The sequence below is a fragment of the Xiphophorus maculatus genome, chromosome 23 (assembly GCF_002775205.1).
Source record: "Xiphophorus maculatus strain JP 163 A chromosome 23, X_maculatus-5.0-male, whole genome shotgun sequence".
Classification (NCBI taxonomy): Eukaryota; Metazoa; Chordata; class Actinopteri; order Cyprinodontiformes; family Poeciliidae; genus Xiphophorus; species Xiphophorus maculatus.
This window is the reverse complement of record NC_036465.1, coordinates 8,834,846-8,841,097: the sequence shown is the minus strand read 5'-3', so window position 1 is coordinate 8,841,097 and position 6,252 is coordinate 8,834,846. Positions and strand designations below refer to the sequence as shown.

The 6,252-nt window shown below is 38.3% G+C and overlaps 1 protein-coding gene across 1 annotated transcript in view; it reads right to left on the bottom strand.

The window, feature by feature from the left end:
* Positions 1-360: 360 nt before the first annotated feature.
* Positions 361-6,252, bottom strand: part of apln (apelin) — a 32,381-nt gene continuing 26,489 nt past the window's right edge. The window contains exon 3 of the mRNA XM_014468947.2: positions 361-977. The gene's annotated coding sequence lies outside the window, so the exon portion shown is untranslated. The remainder of the gene's footprint in view (positions 978-6,252) is intronic.

The following is a 6,252-nucleotide window of genomic DNA, read 5'->3' as shown; positions in this document are numbered from 1 at the left end:
CTCCTTTCCTGGCAGCATTGTGGAGAAGGTTGTTATTTGGCACTTCCTTAAGGGGCGAGGCGGCCCGTGGGTCGGAGCGGGCCGCCAGCGCCGGGTAACAGTCGTGAAGAGCAGCTGCTTGGGGGCAGCGGTGTGGCGAGAAGGCTGGGGGTTGGGGGTCAGGGTAGGGGTAAGAGGACTCCTTCAAGGTGGGACGGTAACCTTGAGCCTGAAAGCCGCTCCGTTCCCCTCGAGGTGTTAATGAACTCAGAAACACCCAAACAGCTTTGGAATGAGCGAGGGAACGTGAAGTTGTCCTAATGGCATGTACTCTTGTTTTAGTTTACGTTGCATGTGGACAAACTGACATTAAAAGATACAAAGCACCATTAATAATCGTAATTAAGTGATGATTATTACTCCTTTCAACGCTAAACCTTCAGCTCCAGAGAATCACAACAAAAATTAGGTTACTTCCTCTGCACGATCAGACCCGCTCATCTGCTCGTTTAAGTAGCTACACAGCGATGAAATCAGCGACTGATGGGACTTTGGATCAGAGACATGCGAAAACCACGTCCTGGAGGAGTGACAGAAGCTTTAAGACTCTTTTGACGGGGCTCCCTCTCCACCACATGTCATGCAAAGAGTGTGAGACACTCGGAAAGATTGCTATGATTGGCCTCTATTAAGCAAATTGAAAAAAAGACAGAGATATATCAGTAAGGAGGGAGTAAGATAAAGAGACAGAGAAATAGAGTCTGGTAGCTCAGGCTCAATACCTCCCACCCCCTTTTCAACGCCCCCCTATTCCTCCTGGAGCCGAGGGTGAGCGGCTTGTCCTGATTTTTAGGTGGACAGAGTTGCTTGGAGAACCAGCAGGTGCTATGGACATCACTCTTCAGGCTGGGCAAGCGCAGGCCCTTCATTGCAAGGCCCCCCAAGGCGAAGGAAGAGCATAGAAATCAGAACCTGGGGGAGGGCGCTCAAGGCAGTGCCTGCAACACAGAGAAACAAAAAGAGGCAGGAAAATACATCAGAAATGTTTGTTTTAACAACTTTCACTGGTGACCCATTATGCTTCCTTGAACGGGTTAGGATAGGTGTATGGGAGATTAAGAAACAAACATATTTTTTCACAAAATTATTCTTGAATAATGAGATTTTAGCAGATTTGACTTACGTTTTCTTGACTAACTTTTTGGAAAAGATGTAATCAAGTTCAAGTTTATTTATACAGCACATTCCAGCAGCAAGGCAGTTAAAAATCACAAAGTTATAAAGAAAACACTAATTTAATAAGCGCTACGTTTTGATGAGTGCCATCACCAAAATCATATATGAAATATGGTGGTCAGCGTTTCATTTATTATGGTTCAAAAGCAAATTTTAACAGGTGGGTTTATAGTCTAGATTTAACTCTGTGTTTCAGCTACTGCGTTGTACTGTTTACTTTTACTTTGATAATTTTATTATGAAATATCGCTACTCTTACTTGAGTAAATATCTGGACATCCTACCCACTGTGAGTAACTTTAGTGGCTGCAAACAAATGCGCATTTATTCACTCATACAAAAGTAAAGCCTTTAGCACAAGCAACAAGAACGCAGCAAGTGGTTACTACCGTCAACAAAACTCTTTTCCAGCAGCATGCAGTGGTTAAACCAGCTGACCAAATGTTCTGGAGCTCAGCTTGGGTTGCTAGGTGATGAGCGGAGCTCCATTGGGGTTGCTAGGTAACAGGCTGGGCTTCTGATTTGAAATGTTACATTCTGGAGGTTTCTGAAACGGGTTATAGACACAGAAAAACATGAACTTGTTTATGTTTTCATTTTAACCAGAACCTCCATGTTTTTATTGACTGTTCCTGGAATCTCCTGTTTCTGTAGTTTCTACTGCAGAGACATGCATCTGCCGTTGTTACTGGACCGTGTTGTTGAATGTAATGAAAGCTTATCTACTCTCCTGTTAGTTGTTTACTCCAGGGTTGATCTCTGGTTATTATTATTATCAAAGTGACAACAGATAACGGAGAATACAGCTACCAGACTACGTGAGATCATTTGCTCTGTGCATGTCCAAAGACATTCAATATCCTCTCTAATAAGTCTGAATATCTGTGGGTTTCTGCCAAAGCTTCGTCCGTGTTATTTCTGACATTATCTTGCACATCTAGAAGACTACCTTAGACATGTCTCGACCCGATTTCACAGTCTTTGATTGGAAATTGCAGCGGGAGTAAGAAAAACAATTGCATATCATGCTGTGAAACACAAGCCAGCCAATTATAATAGACTCTGGATGGAGGATCATAACCACAAAACAGAAATCTTTTATGTTCTGTTGTATTTTATGTCCTCCTCTCCTTTGTATGATTCTTTCGCTGATAACAGCCTTTTGTTCTTTCAATTCAACATTTTCTGTTGACATGCAATGCTACATAAATGAATCTATAGCATATCTCAACCCAGCCATGTTGTCATTTGTTGCTCTTTGTGCTTTAAGATCTGTGATGTAGGCTTACTACATCATAAAGTGAGTGTTTGGAAGGAGACACAGACCTGCTCCCTTTGTTTTGATGGGAAACTCCTTGAAAGAGTCACTTATAGAGTTTTCTCACACTAGAGGCCACTGGGGGTTTCCACAAATCGCCTCTGGCTTTAAGTCTTTAATATCCTGTTGTCTCATATACTATCACTGGCATGTCTTAAGAGCCAAAAGTTGTTTTAATCCAACTCTACTTGGATGCTTAGAAAGGCTGACCCGGGTCGCAGTATTTCTTCTCAGAGCTGCTCACATCTGGAAAGTGTAACGGTGAAAAATCTGACATTGCCTCAGGTGTCATAGAGAATAAAAGATGAGCTGTCTTTGAATCCAAAATGGGGTGATGCTGCTAAATAGCACAAGGTTGAAGGATGGACAACGTCAGGGGAATCATTGTTTTTTTTTATCTTCGTGTAAACACTGTTGTAATTATGTTTAGGTCAGTGACGGCTCAACTCTGTCTCTATCCGCTGAAGTCTTGCTTTGATCAAACGAAATGCATCTACGGCAGATCCCAGGGGCGGTTCTTTTCCCACCGTCGGCTCAAATCGAAGACGAGAAGAGGGAAAGCATGAGGAAGAACAGAGCCTTTCAAGCTGATGTTGCAGAAAGGGAGACAAATTGATGCTAGCTGTCTGGCCTGGTGAAGACTTTATATTCTCAGTTTGCAGCTTCTACAAGCCAAAGGAACATTTTATGCTATCAGTCCATCTAAATTAAACGTATTTGGACCAATAAATGTTACATGACAGTTATTATTGTTAAGTATCACTAGTGGGCTCACGTCCACTAATGTGCTAATTGCAGAGCTAATTTTTTGTTTAGTGGTTTGGTAGGGCTAAACCGCTAAACGAAAGCAGCTAAACCGTTTAGTAGGTTTCCAAAACCTACTAAACGGTTTCATTAATTAACAATAACAATATCATTAATTATTGATTTTTTTTTTGTTTTAAATATCTTAAGTACTGCTAAACTGGTGGCTAACATTTCCTCTTATCGACATCTGTCACGTGATTGCTAGATCACTATAATTTCTAGCTAAAATGAATAAGAAGTCATTGTGGAAGGTCTAAAAGCTGTGAACTAGGACAAAACGAGGCATTTTTTGCACAAATTTGGACCAACAATATGTTTTATTTATAAAGTTATGTATGTAAAGTTATAAAATACCCCAAAAAGTAAGTTTTGTGCAATTGTGAAAAGATTTGTTTATTGGTGCACCATCTGATTCCAACACAAAGCAGAAATCAGCTTCCTTATGAGTCAGATGAGCTGCAAACCAAAAGTATGAGGAGCCGAGTCAGTGGAGTCAACAACAACAAAACTCTCCAGTGTATTGTGGTTTAAGTGCTGTTTGCAGAGACAGCATTGTGACTCACTGAGCCGTTCAGTTTTAGAGCTTTGCAGCTTTCTGAAGCTCCCGTTTATTATGTGCTCAGCATTCTGGCACCGAGTCGAACTCCAAACACTCTGAAAGGATTCTCACTTCTCATTGGCAGAGGCAGCCCTTCAAGTGCTACTACCCTGCTTTTGCCTTCATTGTTTTCATCTTTGTTATGAGTCCCTGGAGTCTCGTCTTTAAAGCCAGAGTGATTTCAAAAGCTTCATAAAAAACTACGGTAACAATTGATTATTCATAATTTGTTATAGATTGTAAAACAGCTCTGGGCGCTTTGCTTTGATCCTTTTTTTTCAAACTGATTAACAGCCTTTGGGTTGCAGACTCCTCTCACTAGTGTAATTTATGCAGGACCTCTGCAGGTCAGTGTTGAGTGGTCGGCACCTCCTGCTGGGATATTATGTCTCGTCAGGTTTGCCTGTCTAGTATTGTCTGAAAGAGACGTGTGGACATGCTGCTGTTGGTTTTCAGTGACATTAGAGGCCTGAACCTAAGTTTCTGCGGATTTGTATCAAGTATTTTAGTTTCACAGTGAAGCTTCAGACAATCCTAATTTATCTATGTTAATTATTAAACAATAAAGAAGTGAAACATTGACAGACAAGTTTCAATATGAGGGAGATTTCACACAAAACTTACTTCTAGTTGACATCAAGTTAAAATTTATTTCCAAGAACCTGGATACTTATCTCTTCAAAATTATTATATTTGGAGAAAATGCTTTTATTTACTTAATCAGATCTAGAGTAAAGATTTATCCCTGCCAAACGGCCCTGGAGGTAAGATTTACAAGAATAACTGAGATTTAAATAAGCTGCAGTTGTTCTGGGCAGATGTTCAAGCTGGTAGGTTTGGTCCAGCAGCCTGAAGTCTGGATCCAACAATAACATCCCACAGAAGAAGTTTGATCTTAGTTTTCATCAAATGCATCAGACCTGATTCTGCCGACTGAGTGTTTCAGCACTTTAAGTCATATTGTTTTCACAGTTTCCTGTTGTAAGTTGTTTTCTGGCCAATGTAGTCAGCACTTACGTTTTAATATTTCTGGAAGTGTTTCTTTTGACACCCTCTGGAGAAATATCTGAGTCAGACTCTACAGAAGATGGGTCTTCTGGGTAAACACAGCAGCGGCAGGCATATTGTGTTTTTAAAAGACTCCACAGAGGGCAAAAAATGTCATATTCTTCTACGATACTCTATTTTATTTACTTTTTATTGGTGGCAAAAGTTTGGGCTGGGCGATGTATTGAATCTATTTGATTGTATCATAAGCTTTTCTATTTATGATGATTAAAATGTTTATCGTAACCATCAAGCAGCGGTGAAAACTCAAAAATTATACTAAAGGAAGAGCAGCAATACTTTAACTTATTTTTATTCAAGTAAAAGTCAAAAGTGGCCATCAAGTAAGAGTAAAAAGGTATTTTAGTAAAACTGCTACTCAAATCCTGATATTAAATGATACCAATCCTTTAATATTCAAAAATTGCATCACAAGCTGCATCAAAATATAAAGTTAAGAGGAAATGTAGGTATTTTAAAGACAAAAAATAAAAATAATTAACAAAAACAATTAAATTACAACATAGCAAAATCAAACAAAAGCAACATTTTTCCAAATCAGTTTCATTCAGTATGAAACTGATTCACTGTGTCTGGAGAACCTTTGGTTTAAACAAGCTTGTTCTTAATTCAGTGAAGTTACTCACAGTTGGTAGAATATTTACCCAAGTAAGAGTAGTGATTACAATTACTTAGGTAATTTTAATGAATAAAATTACTTGGCTAATTTTATTCATTAAAATTATTAAAGTAAAAGTAAAATGCATAATGTAGTAAAAGTACTCCTAAATGTGAATTTTTTCAAAAATGTTCCTCAAGTAAATGTAATTGAGTAAATGTAACTAGTTACTCTGCAGTAGAGTATAATAATTTATTATACTCTACTCTGCAGTAGAGTATAATAAATTACTATACTCTACTGCAGAGAGTACTCTACTACTCTCTGCAGTAGAGTATAATAATTTAGAGTATAATACTTTTTACATCTAATTAACTCCAAATGTTTGTCCAACACAGAAACACTAACATCTGTGTGCAAGTGGTGGCTACAATAAGTACAGTTACATTTATTCTGATTTTGAATTTAAATTCAATAAACATGATTGGTCTGTTAGTACACCAGTGTCATTTTACATGATGCATTGTTTAAAATAACATTGGAGGTTATTTTAAAATATGGTAAAATATATTATAATCTAGTAGGACTGAACTGCATTTCATATCAGTTGAAATCAATAATTATTGATTATTCTTTTTTTTTTTTTAA